The sequence below is a fragment of the Nannospalax galili genome, unplaced genomic scaffold (genome assembly GCF_000622305.1).
Source record: "Nannospalax galili isolate Female #2095 unplaced genomic scaffold, S.galili_v1.0 scaffold303, whole genome shotgun sequence".
NCBI classification, from domain to species: domain Eukaryota; kingdom Metazoa; phylum Chordata; class Mammalia; order Rodentia; family Spalacidae; genus Nannospalax; species Nannospalax galili.
Genome location: NW_008349353.1, coordinates 3,232,737 through 3,259,273, shown reverse-complemented (window position 1 = coordinate 3,259,273; position 26,537 = coordinate 3,232,737).

The window sequence follows — 26,537 nt, the reverse complement described above, 5'->3', positions numbered from 1 at the left end:
TCTTGTTTGTTATAGGGGAATGTTGTCAACTTGCTTCTAAAATATTTATGTTATACTCATAGAATACTGCTATCCTCAACCTTGATTAAAGAAGCTTCTCTTCAAACTTCACTGCAAGTAATGAAGAGATTCAGGGCTGGCTATATTACTGAGATGTGAGTATTGATTGCTGAGCCTTAAATGTAAAATCTGTATCACTCCTCCCAGGCTCTGGGGATATAATGAAAAGAATGTGAGAGCTGAATGATGGGGAAGAGGTCTAGGAAACATTGTCATAGGAAAACGGCATGACCATAGTATTTATAAACCCAGAGCAGCCATGTTTAACTATATGACACCTGCAAAAGACTGAGCTCATAAGCATTGAGCCATAGATGGAGAAGGGACTCAAGGGACCTAATACTACTCAGAGGAGCAAATGCAATCAAGGGCTGCCAGGAGAGAGAAAGATTGTTTTCCGTGACACAGCTATTGCTAAGTTACTCATGATCCAGTAGACACTTTTGCAAGCATGACCATGTGAAGGGCTCTGTTTAAACATAGTGGATCACAAAGCAAAACTAAATACATGAGAGTGGGATGGGCATTGGGTACAGGAAGAAGGGGTTGTGAAGATGGGAGGTGGATTAGAAAATGAGGGTGGTGAATGTGACCAGAATGTATTATATACAAATATAAAATTGACAACAAACAAATTCATAAAAAGAGATTGTTTTGACAGCATCTGACAAGTCTGCTGAAAGTACATTTAAGAATAAACTTTCAATAGCTTTTGCTTTTAGTTTCAAAATATTATATCCAATAGTTTAATATCTTTTATTTCAGAATTGTATTTTCTAGCCTTTACCTATAAAGCAAAAGCAAAAGCAAACCAAAACAAAGCTATTTATTTAATTAGCAAGCCAACTCACTGTTTCACAGTCAAATTCAGACTTCTGTGTATGAGTTTCATAATGTTAATTCATACTTAGGTGCATTGCTGGCTCAGAGCCTTTGCTCCAATGAATACCAACACACTAGGTGTGAAATATTGCAACACCATTCATGATCTTTCATGTCTTATGGCTTAATTAGAAATGTTTATGATCACGTTATTCATACCCTATCAGTAAATGATGTCTAAAAAAGAGAGAGACAAGAAATGATTATATTCTGAAAGGCATCATCCTCATTACATAACTGAGAGCTCAAACTCTGGCTTTATTCAATCTGGAATGGCAAGTAAAGAATAATGAAAATAAATATACCAAGAAAATAAATGTGAAAGAATATGTGCATGTATTCTTGAGTCAATTATTGTATACTTGAATATTTGGCAGTATTTACATGAGAGGAAAAGAAAGAGAATGAATTCAATTCTGCCAAAATTTTCTGTATAAGAAAGGAATATATTTGATTAATCTTTCTACACAATATTAGACTTGGGATATTTTCTATTGCTAATAACTACTTAACAATCCTATACTGTGCATTGCAGTTATAAGATTCTCAGAATCATCTGACTTCCAGGGAAGAAGGTATTTTAAATCGGTTCATCACAGTTTATTTTCTCAAAGCAAATAACCATCTTGAATATAATTAAAATTCCCATTATATCTTCTTAATGCATACTGGACCTTCAATATGGCTTCCATATTTAAACTGTATATATGTTCACAAATATATACATATCATATGTATCTCTCTATATATATAGCAATACGGTTGGGGTTTCTTACCCATCTCCTCACGTCCATGCTGGCATTTTGTCTGGCATGAACATACATGGGACTTGTGTATGCTGCCACCATTGTTCTGAGTTCATATGAGTAACTACTCAGGCATATGGAAAAGTTTCCATGCGATCATCCACAACATGTGGATCTTAGACACTTTCCAACTATTCCAGAATGGTCCCTAAGCCTTGGGAGGCAAAAGTTTGATTTAGGTGTCTTATTCTAGGATAAGTGCTCTACAGCCTCTTATTTTCTGCACATTGGCCAATTGTGGCTCTTCGTGTTAATCACAATCTGATGAATAAGAAAACTTCTCTGTAGGAGTTGAGAGATGCATTAATGTATGGATTTATCAACAAGTTTTCAAGGATCAGTTTAGTACTACATCTAATTAGCAGAATAATAACATTAGACCATCCCATATGGCCTGTGACTTGTCTAGCATTAGATTTTCCAGGTTATCAAAGTCTTTCATTTTCTAATGTGATATATTGCAAATACTAATTGAAATTCTTTCTTCCTAGGTCTAGTGGTATATTATATAACATCATTTATATTTGGGTACATTTGATTTCAATTTGTGTTTAATAATGTTGTATTGTTGCAACATTATTTGTAGAAAAATTAGGATATGGAAAATATTTTCTTTAAGTTGTAGTTAACAGTAGCTGTTCTTACTAGTCTAAATTATAAAAGAGATGAGGTTTACACGAAATAATGACAAAAAAGTAACCATCCATCTGTACTGGAGTTGGGGATAGTAAAAGAATTAAAATATTTTATTTTAATGAATCAATATAAATTAAAATTTTATATTGATTAAAATATCTAGTAACTTTTACAACCCTTCAAAGTACTGGAAAATTTCAATATAAGCTATGTCATTAAACTTACCTTATATAAACTAAAAGTGTCCATGATGTATGTAACATGGACAGGAATACAATATCACAGCATAAAGCTCACACTTTTCCTTCAGTAATTTTGTAATTTTGCATCCCATGTTGATTTAATGAAAAAAGGTAAGTTATTTCTGCTTTTGCAAATAAACAAATTCAAGAAAAATTATTTTAGGTTGAATATTATAATTATAATTTCCTCCAGGAGTAAAAATGAGCAATGGTCCAATACATCATTATGGGATCAGGTTCTCTGGATGCATCAATGGGCCACTCAAATATTGCTCTCTCAAGGTAATAACTCATTGGTCATGCTTCTTCACAACTTGTCAATTTTCATAACAGACTTTCTGAAAAAAATCCAAGAATTATATATTATTTCATCATAATTTTATTATTAAGTTGTATTGAATTTGAAAGGATTTGAAATAAAATTGAAATACCTTCCTGGTTTCAATTTTTTTCATTTTTAAAATATGCTTCCTTCTCGGCATTTGTAAATTATGTTCTATAATTACAGCAGGAATATAAGATTTATGATTTAGCATATTGAAAGAATAATATAGGAGAGAATTCAAATTATCATATCATTTTATTCAGAATCAGCAACTAATAACTAAGTAAAAACACTTCAAAACTCTTCCTAATATAAATTTCTGATATAAAGGAATTTTACTGATTTAATTTGTGTGTGTGTGTGTGTGTGTGTGTGTGTGTGTGTGTGTATTCATGAGTGTAGGTTTGAGTGCACACACATGCACGTGCCCATGCAGGTGGAGGCTAGACAGCAACCTCACATTGAATTCCTCAGGAGGGTTATTGGAGATAGGATCTCTCACTGACCTGGAACTAGTTGAGGATAAATGGTCAGCAACTCTCAAAGATCTCTTTCTCTCCGCTTCTCCAGCACTGGAATTACAAGAGCATGCCAGCACACCGGGTTTTCACTTCAGTGATTTTTATGTTTTTTTTTCTTAACTGAACTTGCAATTTTCATATGATTTGTGTCCCCAGTTGCCCTTCAGTCTGGGTTCATCCACTGGGCCCACCAAGAGTCTCATTCATTTAACACAGTGTCTTCTCCCCTCTTAGTAGCCATCAACTGTTAATAGTCGCTTAGGTGGGGTTACAATTTCCTGCCCACTTCCCCACGTCCATGCTGGGACTTTCTCTTGTTTGTGCATGCATAGGATTTGGAGATTATATGATTTTTAACATTGCATTTCTTGTCACAATTTTACTTTATCCACCTAAAAATGGCACGATATGGGGGGTGTGCATACCACAGCACTGGTGTGGAGGTGAAAGGACAACATGCTAGAGTTGTTGTTGTTGTTGTTGTTGTTGTTGTTGTTTTTAATTCTCTCCTTCTGCCATGTGCATCCAGAAATTGGAGCTCATATCATTAGACATGGCATAAATACCATCATCTGCTGAACTATTTGATTAACATGCAAATTATTCTATATTTTTCCCTTAAAGTAAGTGCAATGTAAGTCTACTTACTAATATTTCTAATATACTTTCACTAAATCATCTTTCCTGTATCTATTTTAAATACCTATTTGTTAGTCTTGTAAAAATGAATACAATATTTTTCATATCATTGAAAAATAATGTTTATCAGAAGAATTACCTTGCATTTCATCATCATCATCATCATCATCATTATCATCATCATCATCATCATCATACTTTTTCCCCTCATTTTCCTATGTAGAACCCAACTGAAACAACAGACTGGAAATTGTAACAGTATGAAAAGAATAAATTATTCATCTCCAATTAAAACCAATTAAAGCTGTAGTTCCACTTCCATGCACAACATGAAAAACTATAAAGTGACCACTAAACATAGAAACTTTATTAAGTTTGGCCTTCATGTCTGATATCATGTCCTGTAGATTTCTGTTCTGTGGGTTCCTAAAATCTCTGAGAAAAGGTCTATCACAGGTGAAGACCATGTAATCCCATCATCTATAGGTAGTTTAAATTTTCAATGATATAGTAAAGGGAAGAATTTTATACTTCTAGAGCTTTGCAAAACATTTTTAGATGCTTTTGACTGAATGCTTTGGTAAAAGAAAACATTTAAAATATTTTATCCAGGATACTATTATGCTATAGTAAAAATATTATAAAAAAGTTCTACATAGCCCTTAAAAACATTAACTACCCTTCTCCTGTGATCCTTGTAAATGCCCCTCCCCCTCCATTAAAATAACCCCATTTTTATCCACATCACCCTTATTAACACTTGTTTCTTAGTATTTGTCTCTTTAAGATTATTTCTTTTCCTTTACTTCCCTGGTTCTTTTTCATTATACTGGTTTCTGTACTTATGGCTGGATACACACCTACTTATAAGGATTTGGTGCTAGGATCCAGAAATGAGGGAGAACATGTTTTGTTTTGTTTTGTTTTTTAAGAAACAGATTTGGACATTAGGACATGATCATTTGGGGGGAAAGCATAGTTCATGTTACTATGAGCGATTAGAGATAGTTTGATAAATCGTCTGGAGCTTAGATAAGAACGCGTGCCAGAGATATAATTTGGAAGTTATGGGTTTCAAGGAAATAGCTGAGGCCATATTGGCATGCTAGTTAATCTAGGGCAATAGTGTACAGTAGGAAGATGGATGAGTTGGGAATTAACGTTAAATTCTTCCAAGTCACCTCTCTGTTTCCTTTCCATTATCATGGTTCCTGTGATTACGTCTGGATACATACTCACTTATCAGGTTTTGGTTCTAGGATCCACATATGAGGGAGAACATATGTCAGTTTTTTTTCTGAGTCTGTGTTACTTCACTTAGTATAACAGTTTCTAGTTCCATCCATTTACCTGTAAATTTCATGATTTCATCTTTTCAGCAAATGATGCTGGGAAAACTGGGTATCCACATAGAAAACACAGATACAAAACTCTTACAGCTCTCCAGTTACAAAATTCAGCTTAAAATGAATTTAAAACTATCATGTAAGAAGTTAAAATGAAACTTCTAGAATAAATCATGAGGGAACTGCTCACATCACTGGAACGGTATAAGACTTTTTGGATAAGATGGTTCTGAGTGCTGGGTTTGGTTAAGTTCACTCTAACAGTGCCATCACCATCTCCACTGATACTTTATTTCTTAAAGTCTAAAGGAGGAGACTCCTAACAAGAGTTTGTCTTGTATACCACACCAGCCCACAGTACTTAGTATGTGCTAGCGTACATTTCACTGTGGGAAAGTCTATTTGAGTATTAATGACAAAGAACATGATAAAAAGCCACCAATAACAACAAAGGAAGTCACGTACTTTGAGATTCGGGGAAGGAGGTCCTGTCAAGAGTGACTTTTCAGCAGCATCACCGAGGATAAAGGCATTGCTTCTGGCTTACCTGAAACTTCGGTAGGATGCAGTTCTCTAGGGTGACCATAGCAATGACTTCTGCAAAGGACACAATAGTTTCACATTGCAATATACCTCAGGCATTTACTGTCTACTGAGCTGTGAAAGGATGCTGTTGGGCAGAAAGACCCTATGGAAATAATGCCACATCACATTTAAAAATCTTTCTATTTCACAGGACTGTCCTGAGGATAGATTGAAACTAGTGCTTACTCAAGGTATGGCCTTTCTTTGTCTGGTACACCTTTTCCCTCCCTGCTTACGTCTCAGATATACCAAACTCTTTGCAACTCTCAGAGAATGTGTTTTTTGAATCTCAAGCTTATAATCTATGCAGTCATGATTATATACCATTATATACCACTCCCTATTTCAGAGTACATGTTTTTAATATATTTATTTATTGAATGTTTTTGGATTTCATATATTATAATTGATTATATTTAACTTCATTTCCTATCTGTATCCCCTAATAGCCCGGCAATAGGACTTCATGCATTTTGTCATATATATTCCTGTAAACATAGCCAAATATACATGGCTGGAAAGGTCATAGATCTTAGAGAAAACCCTAAGTCTGTCACATATCTAGAGGTATATAATTTCTTAGCATATACTACATATTGATCCTTATATTACAGACAAGTGTGCCAGTCACCATTTATCAAAGAATTGTCTTTTGTACTTGTTTTTAATATGACAAGTTTTGACTTAAAGTCAAATGGCATGATGTATATATGCCTGCTGGACCAATAAAAAACTTGTATGTTAATTGAAATAGATTTGGTGGCATTCTAGTTTTAATTTTATAGAAGATAGTAAGCAAATATGTGTTTTAATAATCTAAAAAGAGAGTCCAATTGACACATAGAGTTGCAGTAAGAGAGAACTGATCATTTTCTTACTTAAATGAACAAATAAATATGTGGTTTTATGACAAAGATCTTAAAAGTAGCTATTTAAGCTCTTTATTAACATGCTTATCATTGAAAACATATATCAGAAAATATTTCCTTTGTTTTATCTTTGTTCACTATCAAAAAAAACACAGGAAGTCACTGTATTCAAGATGATAAAGAGGCAGGAATTTGTATTTTATTTTTCATAAAGATTTATTCTGGGCCTGGCAGATGGCTCAGTAGTAAATAGCTCTGACTACTCTTGTAGAGGACCCAGGATCAATTCCCAGCACCCACATGGCAGTCAACAATCATCTGTAACGACAGTTTGAGGGGATTCAGTGCCTTCTTCTGATCTCCATGGATATTGCATGACATGGTTGCACTTACTCACATGCAGCCGATACGCTCATAAAATAAAATACACATAAATAATAATAATAAAATTTTAAGAAAACTTCTGTTCCATTTCACTGACCTGAACTCACTATGTAGACCACGCTGGCCTTGAACTCACAAAGATCCACCTGCCCTACCTCCCAAGTGTTGGGCCCAAATGCACACTTTTAGTAATAATAATATTTCTTTACAGAACTTTAAATTTTCTCCTATCTTCTCATATTTATTTTGAACAATTTGGATAAGACACTTAAATTCTAAACCACAAATAAAATTTCAGCATCCACTTATGTACCTTATACAAATAGGAAAAAGTCTTAAAACTTATTTTATTTGCATAGATTAATTTTAATATAGTCACAAATTATGCTCTGTTAGAATAATTTAAAACGCATACTTGATGGTTCAAAGAAAATTTCTCTACATACACATTCTTACAAACTGGATATGCAATTAGCCTCCTACAACCAGTACTTACAAATTTTCAGAAACAAAATGTATAATAAAACAATATAAACAAATCATATGCCATAACTTTGACCCTATTATCTTGCTTTTAATTTAGATATGTGTAAACATAAACTCTATGTGTCTGGAGACGGAGAGATGACTAGGTGTTTAAGAGCAGTAGCTGCTCTTACAGAGGCCCTGTCTTCAGTTCACAGCACCCACACGGTAGCTAGTAACTGTAACTACTGTTCTAGGGGATGTGGTCCCCTCTTCTGTTCTCTGCAAACATTACACAAGTACACCTACACATGCGCAGGCAAAACATTCATACACATACAATTAAAGAAAAGAGCTAAAGAACTACATGTTTAGTATGTTCTCTAAAGAAGACATAAGCGTAGTATTAAAGAGGCTAAAACAACAAAGGAGGCATCACTTGTTTGTTCAGAGAATCCCATTTAAAGGATCTTTGAAACCCAAAGCTAAGCATGTAACTACCCAAAATTAAAGTATCTCTTCCTATTTTTTATCATGTTGAGTAATAACTGTACTTTAAGAACAGATAAATCAGTGATTACTTGAAAACAATAATACTGAATCGGTACTAGGCTTAGAATTCAGGTACTGTAATTCTCTCAATGCTCTTCTCATGGGCATTCACCTACAATTATAGACTCAAACTATACCCCACACACATTTAAGATGACAAAGTAAATCTGTTTATAATAAGGTGGTTTCTGCTCTGAAATGAAAACGTGGCTCATTACCTGAAAGCTGTAGCTGCCTTGTTTAAGTAGAACGTGATGAGTCTCGCCATATTTGGGACTCAGAAATAAACATTATATATTGATAACTGATAAGGAATAAAGACTTTCTATTATAATAGAAAGAACATTTTAAAAACTGCTCTTGCAGATAAAGCTATTCATTTGTGAGTCGGTCATTATCACGTACTGAGTAGCTGAATGAAAGATCATTTATCAATGTCAGTCTCTGAAATCTTTCACAAAATAAGAATGGTGTGTGGTTACTGAATTATTTGAAAAAAATACGATCTTACACATTATTTAAGAAGGCATTGAATTTATTCTAGTAATGCAATGCACCGTTTGGCTCTCTGAATTTTGTCCTATTTTCTTGTATCTTTCTGTTTTTTTTAGCAAAGTCAAATCTAGTGAAAAACTTGAACTATATAGAAAAGCGTTAATGTTCTTACTATAGAAATTTAGCTGATGCTTATACATTAACAGTATATTCAAAGATATTTCCCTCAATTCTATGAGAACAATTATTTTTCTATCAAAATATGAGCCACTGTGCACAATAGAAAATAGTTTTCTTTTCTAGAATTAGATCAGACCACCTCTTACCATGGCAAGTAGATTCTCTTCTGTTGTTTGTTGTTTTCAGTATTATATTTAATTCTAATTGCTAGTTCTTGTAATCATCCACAGGCCTTTCTCAGTTTGTTCTACAAATACAAAGGTAATCTTCTGATTCTCCTCAGCTCAATTAATAGTTTGTTCCTAACTACAGTGCCCTGACTTGCTCCATCCTAGAGCATTTAGTTTAGAATAAATGTTAATTGCAAATTATTTGTCCTAATCTCCTTTTGACACTACAAAAATGCCTTTCTCTCTTACCTTTGAGCCACATAGTCCAGAGACAGTCACAACAAAACTCTCTCTCTCTCTCTCTCTCTCTCTCTCTCTCTCATACACAGGTATGCACACACACACACACACACACACACACACACACACACACACACACACCGTCTATTGGAGACAAAGAAAATCAGTCTGATAAGTACCACCAGCAAATTTTCTTGTTTTGTTTCAACAGAATAAAGATTGTGCTTCTTTCCTGATTGCAAATCTTGAATAATGTCAACCATCCGTGTGTAACTGCCTTGCACTATTTTTATTTGACATGATGAACTTAAATATTACTCATTTATTACAAGACATAAGTAGATATCATCCAAGTACATTTTTACATACAAGCAGATTTAGTTTTAGTAACACATACAAAATTTTGTTTAAAAATGGCATGGTGGTGCACGCCTTTAATCCCAGCACTTGAGAGGCAGAGGCAGGCGGATCTCTGTGAGTTCAAGACCAGCCTGGTCTGCATAGTGAGTTCCAGGACAGCTGGAGCTACAGGGAGACGCTGTCTCAGAAAGACCAAAAAAAATTTATTTGAGAAAGTATTTTAATATATCATTAATATATAAGGAAAGATTAGGTTAGACTAAGGAGAATCAATAAGATGAGCCTTTAATAATATATTTAATATATGAAAAATAAAATTTAGGTGAGGAGCAACAAGGAACATAGGTCTAAGGCAGCACCATGAAGAGAAACATCCAGGCTCATGAGAATGAGTGTGTGGAAATGAAGAAGAAAAATAGCTTGGACTCAGGTACATAGTCTTAAGAAATAGGATCTTACTGCCTGATTCTGGTGGGTAACCAAGTGCAATAGCTAGTATTAAGGATCTTTGAGATATCACTGGTGAACAACTGCAAAAGAAAGAGTACATTGATGACACTGGTCTTTTCATTTGTTAGCTTGTGATGACTGTTAGGGTCATTGACCCCCTCTTATAGGGTAGCTGAACTTAAACTCTTTTTATATTGTCATTATATACATTGAAAGAAGTTTCTGTAGTAGATTTTCATGAGTCTTTCAAAAGGTTTTACCTGTTATCCCTCCTTTCACCAACTCATCTGTCCTGCCCTCCCACTACACTGAACCCAGACATAAACATTTTCCTTTCCCATTTATACCACTGCATTGTAGTGCCCTCCCAAGACCCAGGCCCTATAGTCCTTTATTAGTTTCTTGATTTTTAAAGATTTTCTAGACCTGCACTTTTTGTCTTTCTATAGCATTATCTCACTTGGGATGATTGCTTCCAATCTTACCCATTTATCTGTGAATTTCATAATTTTGCTTTACTTACCAGAGGAATAATAATCTGTTGTCTAATCAAGGCATGAAAGACCTTGAAACTACATCTCTTTTTCCTGTTAGTTTTCAAAATACAAGAAAGCACTAGGCAATTACCAACAGAGAAAGGCAATCATCAACCTTACCCAGATATGAACACTGTGATCTACGGTAATAACCCTGTGAGCTTAGCAGACTATGCCCACTGGCAGAATAGAGGTATGAATATAACGGGAGTAACCAACCACTTTCTAATTGGATTTAAGGTCAGTTTCACAAGCTGGAAATCTTACCCTGTTAACAAGGCCCAAAATATGTGACTCTACAGGTCAGAGAACATTGAGGAAACCTTAATAGTACAATTCTCCTGAACAGACACAATGCTAATCAGACTCCTAATGACTTGATATACACACAGATTAGTGTATCTCTCAGCTGTCACCAGAGAGCTTTCTTACAGCAGATGATGATTAACACATAGACCCATATCTGGTTAACATGCAGCAAACAAGAAACTGCAGAGTGATCAGACCTAAATGAGACATCTATATCACACTATCTCTTCCGAAGGGTTGTGGATCATTGGGGGATGATGAGAAAGAAAGATTTTAAAAGACAGAGGTGGTACATTAATACAAGAAAACCATGTTGTCTGGACACCACAGGGTAGTTACACATTTTGCTCATGGACTTATGACAGCATATATATGAGTTATGCAAAATCAAGTAAGATAAGGGCCAAACATAAATGGGTAGGAAGCTTCAGTCCTAACTAGGACTCTGTGACTATTAATAGATGCTTGGAAACAGAATGTCTGTTATCCTTACTGGTGTGGCTACTGGTAGGTTGACCAGACTGTGAGGATAGACCCAGACCCAGGAGCACTTGTGAAACACAGATTAGATTTGAAAGGCCTTAAGAAAGATAATAATGATAGATCACACAAAGTCTGAGGGGGTAGTAGCGTGGACACAGAGAGTTGGGCAGTGGCCTGACTGTGAATAACATATGTTGTAAGGAATAATTCTCAAATCAATAAAAATATTTTTAAGTTTATTTAAAAATTATAAATAATGACTTAAAGAAGCTGATAGAAATCCAAATAGCAATACATGAATGGTTATGTGAAGATAAAAGCACAGGCTCCTATGTTGCCTTATAGATGAGCAAAAAATCATCACATCTTAGGTAATGAATGTTTCCTAACAACCTCTAACTAAGGTGGGGAAAAGCAACAAGGAAAGGAGAAAGGCAGGCATCATATTGCTTCTAAACTATTACTAGTCTGGTTTCTTTAGCTCTTTTTTCTCACATCCCTTAACATTTTCACATTATTATTACCATTTTTACATTTTTATTTTTAATTGAATTTTTGTTATTTTTATATAATATAGTTTGATGGTAATTAGATCCCCTCCACTATCTGCAACTTCTCCCACTTCCTCCACCCAATGAAATTCACACACACACACACACACACACACACACACACACACACACAACACATACACACGCACACAAATGTATATATAAATTTTGGCTAATAGAGTCTGATTTTTGTCCTGAAATGTCCTTCAGTGTAAGTCCATCCACTGGTCCAACCAAGAGTCCTCTCCCTGTAAGAGATGGCCTTTCCCCCCTCTCAGGAGCTACTAATTGCTAAAAGTTCATTAGGTTGAATTGGTGTTTCTCAATGAGTTGAATATTGTGTTCTTTGCCCTATTCCCTAGTCATTCTAGGTATAAGCTTTATAACATGTCACAAGCACTTGAGATAAGCAACTTGTAAATTTAAGAGATTTATTTTCATGCATATTTTTGGAAGCATCAGTCCATGATCAACTTGTCTAGCTACTGCTTCTGAGGATGTCATGACACAATGATTTGTGACAAGAGTCCATGACAGAGCAGTACCATTTACCTCTTGGCCAAAAGCAGAAAGAAGAGCCTTGAGTCCTGTAGCGTCTTCAAAACATCACCAAAATTCTCCTACTGATCTAAAGACGGCCAGTGAAGCCATCCTCCCTGTGAAGTCACTACCCTCTGTCAGCTGTGTCTCCCTTGGGAACAAACATTCTTAACATATGAACCTTTGCAGACCTTGTAGTTCCATAGCACTGTTGGATGTGTACCTCACAACCACCACCACAGATAGCCCCTTCAACTTTATTTGTTTTTATCAACTCTCTAGAATTTTCATTATTTTAATAAAATTCTATAAAGTGAAACATGCATGTTGATTTGAAATCTCATGTAAATATATGCCTTGATACTTTTGTCTTGGTAGAACTTAATACAGTTTTTCTTCCTTTTTATTTTAAAATAGCAATTCACTGATTGGATCCACCTTAGTTTTCACGGAAGTTCCCACTGGTGAACATGATCTTTAATGTCAGTATTTTCCAGTCCTTCTTCTAATCAGCTTTTCTTCCTATATCTTGTCTTCCCCATCAATTTCTTTCAAGATGCAATAGAAAAAATGTTAGTGAAAATATAAGCCATGGTGAAATGTACTCAATATGCAAAAAAAATGAATGCTTCTAACTTTTAGGAAGATAAAGTTTCTTATAAAAGTTTCATTTAGATTCAGTATTAATTTCTGAATTTAATGAATATTTCATCTTAAAAATTGTTCAGGTTTAGGATTTAAAAGTGACATATTTACTTATTTTGTTAAAAATGTTAGTGAAAATATAAGCCATGGTGAAATGTACTCAATATGCAAAAAAAATGAATGCTTCTAACTTTTAGGAAGATAAAGTTTCTTATAAAAGTTTCATTTAGATTCAGTATTAATTTCTGAATTTAATGAATATTTCATCTTAAAAATTGTTCAGGTTTAGGATTTAAAAGTGACATATTTACTTATTTTGTTAACAACAATTTTGTGTTCAATATGTAGTCATTTTTTCAAAAATTATAATTCATATAATAATAATTTATAGTTTTTGCAAAAGTTAAAATTATAGGATAACATATGAACATAAGCTGGATGTTAAACTTGTTGAGCTGCAAACACTCAAAGGTTTCTATGACCCCATCTATTGACCTTCCATAATTTAATATTTGATAAATCTGGGAAAAGAGATACTGCAAATGCATAATAATTTGGGGACATTCTTGATGTTGAAAAAATGGCTATTTTTAATTTATTATCAGTTCCATCACAATACCTTGACAATCTGTCTAGATTCTTACATGCAGTAGAGATGGATTGCTGTCAATCAAATTTATAGGCATCTCATGATGCATGCTTATCATTAGGAAGTGTGGGGTCAGCAAACAGTGCACTGCCTGCTTCTCCTTAAATAGCAAGGTCTCACCAACCAACCAACCAAATGAGAAATGTATTATGTCACTTTGTTGAAAAAGCATTTAAGAAAAGGCATATACGGATTTTGATTCTTTTGCCATCTGAATACAAATGAAGACTAGTTACTAACCAGGTGGGGTAGACACAGTCACAATGGAAGAATCTTAGGATTCTGTGTCCTTCATCAGTATGCGGAGGAAACTCCCTGCCTGCCTGCAATTTGACACCTGCAACTATCTTATAAGCAAAACATATGCTTGCGACAGGTAAATATACTGACATGGAATTTGGAAGTTGTGGTACCTAATATAACTTTGTTTAATGAAAATGATTGACATAAACCTTGGCAGTAAAGTGGTTGTTACTCACATCTGAGGCTGAGCATAGGAACATGTGCCTATATCTTTCACTGGGGAGGTAGAGAAAGAAAGATCACTAGCTCTTCCTAGCCCTATCCAGTAGCTGAGTTTGGAATCTCATGATTCATTGATGGACCCTTTCTCAAAAATAAAGTGAAGGCTGATTCAGAGACTCCCAACATTGACCTGTGCCCTCCCTATGCACGTGCACAGGCACAAGTGTACAAGTGCACAAATGCCCTTCCGTATGTACGTGCACATGAACACAAACACACATGGAGAAAAATTATTAGCACAGGAATTTATGTAAAATTTGCAATTGTGCATTTTCTCTTTTTCCTTTACCAGGTTCTAGATTTTCCTTCATTTTCAGTGAATTTATATGATTTAGAGAACTGAGCTTTGATTTTTTTTAAAAAGGAAAGCTCCTATATTTTATTCACGAAAGACTTCTGATAGCACATTCCTGTTAGAATGTTCTGCCATTCATGCATCCTCACATGTTTTGAGAATGAGAACAACAACAACAACAAAAAATGGTTGTAAGCAACAAATACTCAAGGATGCTAAAGACTCTTAACATCCTTTTCATTTCAGCTCTACAAATAACTCAGTGCTAGACAGAAACAAATCCCAAGATCTCTCTGTCCTTTACTGGTAAACAATACAACACAAGTTATCAATATTTGTTCCTTTATTCTAGAAGACATTCTTTCCTATCAAGATACCAGTCATATTTCTGAAAAGAATAATGATGTATGGTACATCTAGAGTTGTAAAAATATGAACTTGGGGAAATGAAAAAAAAATGAGATTCAGTAAGCAAAACTTCTACATCAGCTATACCCCTGAATTTTCATGTCCTCCCTTGTCAATTTTGTCCAATTTCCTTTACTCTTTCAGCACTGGAAGAGGAGTTTTATTCTTATAATTATTTTTCTCTGTATTATTTCAAGTTTATTTAGTTTGTTTCCAAATCATGCATTCCCCAAATGACTATTCCTAAATTCGTGCATACACAATAATTACTTTTAATAAAATATTTAATCTTACTTTTAATAAAATATTTAATCTATATAAATAAATGTACACCTTCCTATTAGCAAACCTCTCAAAGAAAATTGCTATTTTTACAGAAATCTTCCCTCTGGGGATAGAGAGAGGGAATATAAATTTAAAAAAATAAATCTTTCATAACATAATTCCAGCATGTCTTATACAGACATGCCCTGCAGAGATGACTGTTACATTATGAATAAACTGAGATCCAGGGAGATTTGGTAATCAAATAATCCACAAATGCAATATTACAAGTGTATATGAATTTGAGTAATTCAGTTACAAATCTATTAAGTATCACAGTGTTCATTTATATTCATAATCAAGACAGGAACATTAAGAAAATTTGTTCTTAAAGATGCTATACAAGAAATACAATAGACTTGTAGTTTAGTGAGAAATAGAAATTGATTCCTTCCATTTCTAGTTGCTAAGAAGTCCACACTGAAGGTTTCCTTTGATTTAGTAAGAGGAAAACTCCATTTTTTGGTTCAAACACAGCACCTTCTAACACCTTCCTTCCACAGTGAAAAAGGACCATGACAGCTCTCTGAGACTTTTCTTATAAGGCTTCTAATCATGCTCACATCATCATCATCAATTTCACACACCTGCATCTCATTTAACTGTCACATTAGTGACTAGATTCACCATGGGATGTTTGAAAGGATCACAAAAGTTCAGATTGACAGTTGTGTGCTGAGCAAGATACGAACCAGAAAGTTTTCAAAAGTCATTTGTCCACAATCACTAGCCATGCATTCTACTCATGTATCTGAATTTTCACCACCCAAAACAATAATTCTCATAAAATACTATGGTTTCCTATAACAACTGAGGAATTTTTCCTGGTGCTTCTGCTCAGGATATGTGGACTATTTTAAATAATGGGGAACATTAATTCATACTTTCTATAGAATAAGCTAGGATAGCAAGAACATATTTTACTCTGTCTCTTAAGCCCCAACTATAAATGTAAATGAGCATTTCTTGCCTTTAGGTGGATGCCCTATTTTAAATACCACAGAAATTTTAAATATAGCATTCATAGTTGTACCATAGCCTAATACTATACCAGTTTTAGTTGCAAAGTTACCACCATTACTATAGGACATGTCATTTGCAAAATACATTAGAATTATAAAGCAAATACATTTTTGAATATTCCATAGATCTTGTACACTTGCCAAAACGGTGGCTTCTTTTGATAAAAAATAAATCTTCACCAGCAGCACATCTGCAGAGGTTTAACATCCAGAATATATAACAAACTCAAAAAACAAAGAATCAAGAAAGGAAGTAACCCAATTAAAAGATGGGCTAAGGAGCTGAACAGAGAGTTCTCAAAAGAAGAAATAAAGATGGCTAAAAAGCATCTTAAAGGGTGTTCAACATCACTAGTAATTAGGGAAATGAAAATTAAAGCCACTTAAAGATTTCATCTTGCCTCAGTCAGATGGGCTAAGATCAAGAGAACAAATGATACCAAATGTTGGAGAGGATGTGGAGAAAGCTCATCCACTGCTGGTGGGACTGCAAACTTATACAACCCCTATGGAAAGCAGTGAGGAGAACTCTTAAGAAGCTACAAATGAACCTACCATTTGACCCAGTTATACCACTCCTTGGTATATACCCAGAAAAAAACTCATCCTATTGCAGAGAAACTTGTACTTCCATATTTGTTCCTGCTCTTTTCATAATAACTAAGAGATGGAAGGAACCTAAGTATCCCACAACTGATGAGTGAATAATGAAAATTTGGCTCATTTACTCAGCAGTAAAGAAAGATGAAATCATGAAATTTGTAGCTAAATAGATGGAACTAGAAACTGTTATACTAAGTGAAGTAATACAGACTCGGGGAAACAAACAAACAAAAAAAAGATGTATGTTCTACCCCATATGTGGATCCTTGCACCAAATCCTGATAAGTGAGTATTTATCCAGACATAACTACAGGAACCAGGATAATGAAAAGGAACCAGGGAGGTAAAGGAAAAGGAAAAAAAAATTGAAAGAGAAGAACAGGAGGAAAAAGGCATTAATAAGGGAGATAAGGACAATAATGAGGTTATTTTAATGGGGGGGGAAGGAAGGTTATGCAAGGAATCTAGGGGATAAAGGGAACAAAGGACCTCAGGAAAGGTGGGACCATAGGAGAAGGGTATTGTTAAGGAGAAATGGGAAAATGGGGGTACTTTAAATGAGGAAACAATGGTGGAAGCGTTAGACAATGTGAGAGATAAATAATGCCTAGTTAGTTTTTAAAGAATCAGGGTGAACAACCTACTTAAAAATTATACATACAATTAGCTCAAGGAATATAATATATATCTAGAAAGTGTTTACCTGAGAATGTTTGGTCTTTTCCAAACATTACATGGCACATGGTAATTAAACGTACCAGACTGGTGGAACTAAACTTCTTGGATGTTTAACAGCCATACTTTGAGGGCTATACTAATGTGGTCAAAGGGACATAAAGGACAGTTTTTGCTCCTTGTCTTTCTAAGATGACTAAGTTCCAGGGGACTATGAGCATCTCTCAAAATGTCCTGTAGCTGTGGTGAATCACCTGTCCTCTTGATCAAGGAAGCCATGGAGACCCCATCAAATCGACTTGAAACTTTGACCAGTCTACAAAGAGGAGGGTCAACACAGATGATACATTCATTTCCTCCCTGCTTCATGTTCATTAGTATAGGTGAAAACCTTTAACGCTGAAATCTACCTGATGACTTTATATCCACACTCAGGTGCCAAGGAGCATAGTGTAACTGACTATGACTATCAATAATCAGATATATGGAGATTAGAGATGCACGTGCAAACATCTAAGTGTTAGTAACATTAAAAGTGAGCTTTTCTGTATGAAACAGTATATTTTAAAATGAAATGGAGATCCTTTTTAAAGATTAAACCTCATTCAATTTTATGTCTTACAGGGCTTATATGGAGTTCAATATTGTATAACTGTATTAATTAAACTATGAACCTAAAGATTTACAGCCACTTTTGAAAGAGATACATGTTTGTTCTGGAAGTTGTTATTGACTATGTTAATGCTGTAATGAAATGCTTCTTCTAATCATGTGGTTATTAAATAAATAATTAAAAAAAATAATTTCTTTAACAGCTATTACTGATAGAAGTGTAAAGACTTAAATTCTGGTACTGTTTTAACAGTTTTAAAATTCAGCATAAATTAATCTTTAAAATAATAATTTCTTTAAAGAAATCTGGCACCACAGATTTTTACACATTTATTTACATCCTTTGCCTTCCAAGACCACCAGCCCTAGCTTGGCTCCTCCTTCAATCAAGTGAGGTTCTGAAGAAAATTTTTCAATGTGATCTTTAAATGTATTTCCACATTTGATATCATTCTTTTCTTCACATAAATTCCAGTGTTCATTTTTCTTCTGTCATGTTTATATCTGCCCACATTAAGTGAAAGAAAAATTAAAACCATTTTCATTATTGTTAATATACTCTTGTAGAGGTTATTGTTCTCTGGTGTCTCAATATGTTACTATAGTACATTTTACCTAATACACAGCTATCACATTATCATTTATTACATTTAGTGATTAGAATACAGAAAATCATTGCCTTACCATGGCTTGAGTTAGAATTTTTTTCTTAATTCTCAATGTTTAAAATAGTGATATGCAATCCATACAGACTGAATAACAATTTTTAGATTTTTATTTTCCCCGGGCTTTCAATATGTAATGAAGTATCTTTATAAAATATTGAGGATATGGAAACCTTTGATGGTCAGTAGATTAGGCATACTTAATGCATTTTGAAATGATATTTTTAAATTTTCTATGAGTTTGTTACTGGCAACCATCTGTATATAAATAAGCCAGAAATCACTAATGAAAAAGAACTCAGTATTTGGTGTATCTGTTAGGGGACATGGAAATAGAGAAAAATGGGTACTTTTCATTTGAACCTCTTTTATCTGCTATGTTTGTATTTGTTTTTATAAACAACACATTTACCTTTGTTTGCTTACTTCTTAGAACTTCTTTCCATTTGTTTGCTTATTCTTAGGATATATATTGGGCAAGTCAAAATGTAAAATTAAATGCATCAACTTTTATTTAGTAAAAACCAATGAAGGAGGGCATTGCTATCGACAACATTCAAGAGGGGACTCCAGGGACTGAGGTATAAAATGGTTAACTTGTGTAACTGGAGGCCTTATACTGCACATTTTCTGTCTTGGATGGTCTTTTTATCCAACTCCAGGAGCATCCTTGATTATCCTCCACTAAGCATAAGCTTAAGAAAGATCACTCTGAGTCAGTAAGCTTCCTAATACATAAATGGAACATGCAGTTTTATACTATGTTTCAAAAGGTCATTCATATATACATTTTTTTTTCTTTTCTTTTTCTTTCTTTCTTTTTTTTTTTTTTGGTAAAATAAAAAAACCTCCTACCCTTCCTTCAAAACAACACTTTTTTTTTTTTTCTTTTTTTTTTTTTTTTTTGGTAAAATAAAAGACACTGCTACCCTGTCCTCAGAACATACCATAGGAAAATGTTTGACTACTATATGCTCATGGATATTTCATTCACCCAGTTGAGAATTTTTGTCATGCCCTTAAACTTCCAGGATTTTAATTAAAAAAAATTCCCTGAAAAAAAATCCCAGTAGTCTAGACCAATTTTTTTTGGGGGGGGGGTAACAAGCAATATGTAACATAAAATAAATATTATTCACATCACTATACATCAGAAAACAAGTTTTTAAATTTTTTATTGAATTTTGTGTATTTCATACAGAACAACTTAATCAGTCTTAATCATCTTTATCTTTCTGCATTGGAACCTTCCCATAGACCCCACCCCATACACACACTCAAGCCAATATAATTACTTATTTTTACATTGAAGCCTATAGATGAAACATCTCTCAAAATATAGTAAATTAAGTAATCATCAAACTTTATACCTTATAATCTACAAACACTTCATAAAAGTGAGGATAATTGATCAGGCATTAAAGATGTAATTGCTTTTCAGAAATTTGTGTGTGTGATATACATATTTGTATGCCTCACTCCTCCAGAAAAAAAAAATGGCTTTTTGAAAATCAGGACATCATCTGTAATATAGTTAGATACTATAACTATAATATACAATTTTATAATTTAAAAGTGATTTACCTTTTAAATTTTTTATTTTTTAATTGTATGCATGTATTGCCTGCATGTAGGTAAGTGCACCCATGTCCTGAAATGCTGGCAGAGGACAGAAGAGGCTGTTGGATCCCCTGAAACTGGAGTTACAGACAGTTGTTAGCTGCCATGTGGTGCTGGGATTCAAAACCGGGTTTTCTGCAAGAACAACCAGTGTTCTTAACTGCTGAGCCATCTCTCCAGCCCCAAAATTTTTATTTTAAGAAATCTTTCCACTGAGTTTCATATGTTCAGAATGATTCTGATCCCACCCTAGTTGACATGGAAGGATAACTTCCAATTAATGTGGATAATAAAAACAATCTGAATCAGATAATGAAAGCCTTAAAAATTTATAGGACTACTGCTGAGTGAATGTTCCATAAATATGTCAAGATTTTACAAAATAAGCATATGAAAACACTCTGCAGAGACAAAAGTGACAAGCTACAAAAAGCACACCATATAAGTAGGAATCCTGAGATTAAAAACCCTTTCTGATTTGTAACTCTTGACTCTTCATAAATAAATATTTCACCCATATATCTATGTGTAGTGAATGTTATTTAGACACACTGATTTGAATTTTAGCTGAACGGTTTTAGCAGTTATAATTCAATATGCGCTTAAATATCCATGCTGAAATTACTTGGACAAAAAGTCTACAGTTAGTGAAAATCACAAATAGTATGTGTTTCATTTGGAGTATCGAAATCTTATTTACCACTTCAGAAAAAATAACTTATACATTTTATTTGTCTTCCGTCAGGGATGGATTGCTGCTTTAGTCATTTCCATTTGGCTGTCAAATGAATATACCGACTAAATGTATTGATCTGAAACTTGAACGTGTTTGGATAGTAAACCCATGCAAATAGTTCACTTAATTTATAATCCCAAAAGAAAATTAATTCCTTATGTTTGTGGATTACAGGTGACTTTTTCCTTAAGAGGTCATATATTTTCAGCTGGTCTTCAGTAAGGTGGTGTTGAGAAAAGTCCTTTCAGAGTACCAGTTATACAAGGAATTTTTTTTTCCTTAGAACCAAAATTTGTACTCATGAGGAGGCTGATACGGTGGTGCTGACCTAGGCTTCCTTTTTTATTTCTGGATTTTTTTTCTTCTCAAATGATTTTTTCCTTGTCAAAAACATTCTAAACATAGAAGGAATTGTGTTTATGTGATACTTTCAAAGGACACAACAAAAGAGTCCAAATCATTAGACACACATCCTTCAACTTTCAGTCTCCCAAATACTAAGCTAAATATATTTTTTCTAATTTTACTCAATTTTATTTTATTTTAATATTTTACTGAGCATTTGTAATTTACAGTTTTTTTTATCAGATTTGGATTTTTTTTCTTTTACATTGTCATGCCTCAAGAAATTTATTGGAACGATACGAAACAAACAATACAACTTCTACATACAAACTATGTCTTCTGTCATTTGAAAATTGTAAAACATTATTAGCAAAAATATCTGCAATTTATCTAAAATATTACACCTGATCTTAGATTTCTTATTATAAAATGCTTAAATTTACACAACTTAATTCATGAACCGAATGACTTAAGATACGGGTCTTGAAATTTACCTTAATTGCTCATATGAAATATTTTTTACTATACTGGTAGATAAAAGAATAAAGACACATAGGTAGTTGGGTAAAGTGGAATCCAAGAAGATTTTTGACTGTACTAAATATAAACATCAACAGATTTTGGAGTATTTGATGCTATGCCTGGAATTGTGGACATTTGGGCATCAAGGGTCCATAATACATAATTTTTTCAGTGGAAATGGGACTTCAAAATGGGGATATAGATTAAAAAAATACAAGCAGACAGATTCAGGCAGACAGATTCAGAGTGAGTCAATATGACATCTCTCCCATGTACACTGTTTCTGAGACCCTGTAGTACAAGAGTTACAAGTACTAGATCTAATCATTATGACATAAAAGTCTATCAGATCTCCTACTTTTTCCCCCCCTAAAAACGGAATTTTTCAACATCCACCAACAAAATTGCTTTGGAAGTGATTTGGACTCTAGGTAGGAGCCTGTGACTCCTTAAAAGAATTACTTGAGGCCAGTCCTTAGGTCTGTGTTAACTTCAAGAACTATAGGTTTTTTAATATTCTTGAGTTTTTGTGCACTTCATGTAATAGATCTCAGTCAAATTAAGGGCCCCTCCCCCATTTGTGCTCCCCATAGCCTCCCCACTGGATTTCATGAATTCTGTCATATACGTTAAGTCCTACTCAGTCAAGCATTTGTATGTAGATGTCCCTTGGTTCAAATTCATCCACAGGAGTCTAGTCAGCCTGTCTAAAGTCTCTTTCTTAAAGAAGATCTACTGTCCCTCACCTAGCAGTAATCACTTACCAATATTTCTCCAGTTATGGTTGGGGCCTGCTGCCCACTTCTCTGTTCCTATGCTGGAATTTTTTTTTTTTTTAACTCCAGAAACAGGTCTCACCACTGTGATTTAGCTATACATTCCTTTCAACTTAGCCTACACCAGTAGCATCTAAAGATCCCAGCTGGTACACTGTGGCCACTTGTAACACACTGACCTTGTTAATAAGCCCCCTGATCATGTTAACTGTAGATCCTTTTAGTAGTCCACAATCCAGCATCAAGTAGCACCCTTCTAAGTAGTCATTTTAGTAGTGTTCTATTTAAGTCATGCCTGATGAAGCCTCCATGAGAATCCAGATTGTTCAGTGCTGTGGAGGCAGGGCTTTTAATATGATTGATAAGGATGAAATAGCCACTCATACAGACTTAAGCTCCTCTCACTGGTGGTCTTGAAGAACTCCTGTCTTCCCAGGTACTCAGTGACTGACAGACATGGTCATGTCCCTAAAAGAGGCCCACTCACCTTTTCTAACTATGGGAATATGTTGCCTGATATTAGCCCCACTCATGATGATCCAAGCCCAATTCCATCTGAACAGAGATTCATCAGGAGGCATCACTGTCATGTTCCAAATATTTCTCCTTGATAGGTTGCTGATTGTTACAGTTGGAACATGGCATACACCCCATAAACTCATGTGTTTGAACATTGTTCTACTGCTGGTGGAGCTGTTTAGGGAAGATGGTGTTGGACATATACTGGGCAGCATTCACTCATTGGTGATGAGATTTTTAGGGTTATAACCCATCCTAGCTCTAGTCTAGACTCTCTGCTTCCTGTTTCTGGTCTCTTCTGTGGAGGGACAAGTTGCCTCTTTCTAATGTCACACACCGTGCTGATCCATTTTTCAATGTGATGAATAGCATAGCTTTAAACTATAAGTCATAATAAATATAAATCCTTTCCTCCTTAAGTCATTTTTGTCACATACTTTTAAAAAGTGATAAGAAAGGTAACATATATGCAAATTGCTTGTTATTTTTTTGAAACTATTCATACATAGCTACATACAGGGCATAGGCTATATATATATATATATATACTAACACATACCCATAGATACACTATACACATAGCACATACACAGATACACTATACACACCCAGTAACACACACACACACACACACACACATATTATGTGAATGTATGGTTCCCTCAAAGACCAGGACAAGGCATTGGATTGGATCCCTAGAACTGGACTGGAGTTATAGATGTTTATGAGCCACTGAGTGAATTATGAAAACTGAACCTATGTCCTCTTTAAAAGCAGCAAGTGTTCTTAACCACAAAGCTATATACCTCACATCCCACAAATTCCTTCTTATAATAAGAATTATATTCATTCTGAGAAAAGGTTGTTGCTAATGTACTTTTTAAATTTTAATTTTAGTGCTATGAAGAGACTATCTCTAATTATTACCATGTTCTAGAGAAAGTAGGATTAGGACTTCAATATATAAAATTTGGAGGAAAATGTGGTTAAACCTTAATAATTATCCATATTGATGGGATACAGTGTTATCATTTTGAAATATTTTTACAACATTAAGTAATCAGAGTAAGTAAATATTCATTAAATCAAATAATTATCAATTGTTTGTTATAAGAACATCCCAAATCTTCTCTTTTGGTCATTTAAAAATGAACAGCATATTGTTAACTGAAATCTTTGTCTTACTGTTCTTGATTAATTTCACTCAACATAGTTTTCTCCAGTCTCATCTGTTGCCAAAATTGACAGGATTTTACTATTTTCTATTTGTTGAAAATGCAAGTCAGTCTAGCTGTTATGGAAAACCATATAGAAATCCATTTAAAATCACAAAATGGAGTGTCCATATCATCTAACAATCTCACTAACACATTTTTAGCCAAAGAGAATAAAATCAGTATGTCAAATAGATATCTGATTATTATGGCACTGTTCACAATAACTAAGAAATGGAAATGATTTAAATATTTGTTTAGGGATAAATGGATAACAATATATGGCATACTCACCCCATAGCATTATTGTTATTTTTATTCTCTAAATGAGAATATCTGCCTCACTTTATTAAAGGTGTTCATGTATCTTTGGATAGCTTTGGTCCAGGTTTGTTTGTTTTGTTTATTTGTTTGTTTTTACTTATATATGTGTTGACTCTCCTTTCATATTTAATACAACTAACTAGGCAAAATTAATAAAAGTACTTTTTAGAACACTATTGCCAGATATTTTTCACAAAGTCGTGTTTTTGCTGATAGTGAATTTGATCTACATTTCAATCTACTATTTTATGATAATGTTGTATAGACATGGCCTATGAAAGCTATCTTTACAACCTTGCCTATATTTTTGTTTAATATTTCTTCCCTGTTTATGTTTATCAATTGTTTTCCATACACAGCATCTTGGAAAACACCTTTCAAAACAGCAGATTGATTGCTTTTGCTTGACTTGCTCAGATTTCAATGTAGTTCACAGTAATAACTTTGGCTTTTGATAACCAGTTTAAACATGAATCAAGGAGGCTGTCAGTGGCTCAAAGTGCATCAGGACTGCTTTTAACTACAAATGAGGTGTCGAGAAAACGACTGTCAGTTCACTCAGACTGTCAAGCCTGGCTGCTGGTTCATGACATCACTGCCATAAGCTCTCCATCTGGGAAATTTGACTGCCACGAATGCTGACAGAAACACTTTGAGGAAAAGTTAAGGGCACGTGCATGCATGCAGTAGGTTGAGAAACAGTTTATATATGTTTATATTTTTAAAGTTATAAAGTCAATGTATATCTAAGCATAGATTTTGTATAAAAATTAATTATTTTAAAATACTTTTTCTTTTATGATAGCTAAGCCTGAGTTAAATAGCATCATGTAAGTAGTTTCAAAAAATATTAAATGCAAACTTTCAAGCTCCAAAATTTATCCATTTTCTGAACTGAATTTCATTGTAGACATAGAAGACCACCTACACTTAGAATTTGATTGAAAATTGGTAATCAATGGTATTTTTCAAACTGGGAACTGAAAATGAACATCGATATATTTAAAACTACAGAAAAAGTAGCTACCTCCCTTTATAAGAAGGGAAATAATCTTTCTTTGAAATGGCTTTGGAAGAGCACATTTCTTCATTTACTAAATCCTAAATTCTGATTTTGAGTTTTTTAAAAAAATCTTCTCTTAAATTAAAATGTGTTAAGTATTTGAATATTCTCTGGAGCTTAAATTTTTTGAGACCTGCTGTCTAGAGTAATCAAACAGGAGATCCAGTGGAATTGGCATTAATCTCTCCCTGAAAGGACACATATTTCACACAAAGGCTGAGGAAATTAAAAAAAAAAGAAGAAAGAAAGAATTGTAAGTGGATTCTCAAAGGTAACAACAACTCCATAATGGTCAATTGTACAAAACTGATAACTTTTGAGATCATTAATAGATGAAAGAAAATATTTACTTAGTATTACTTGTAGTTA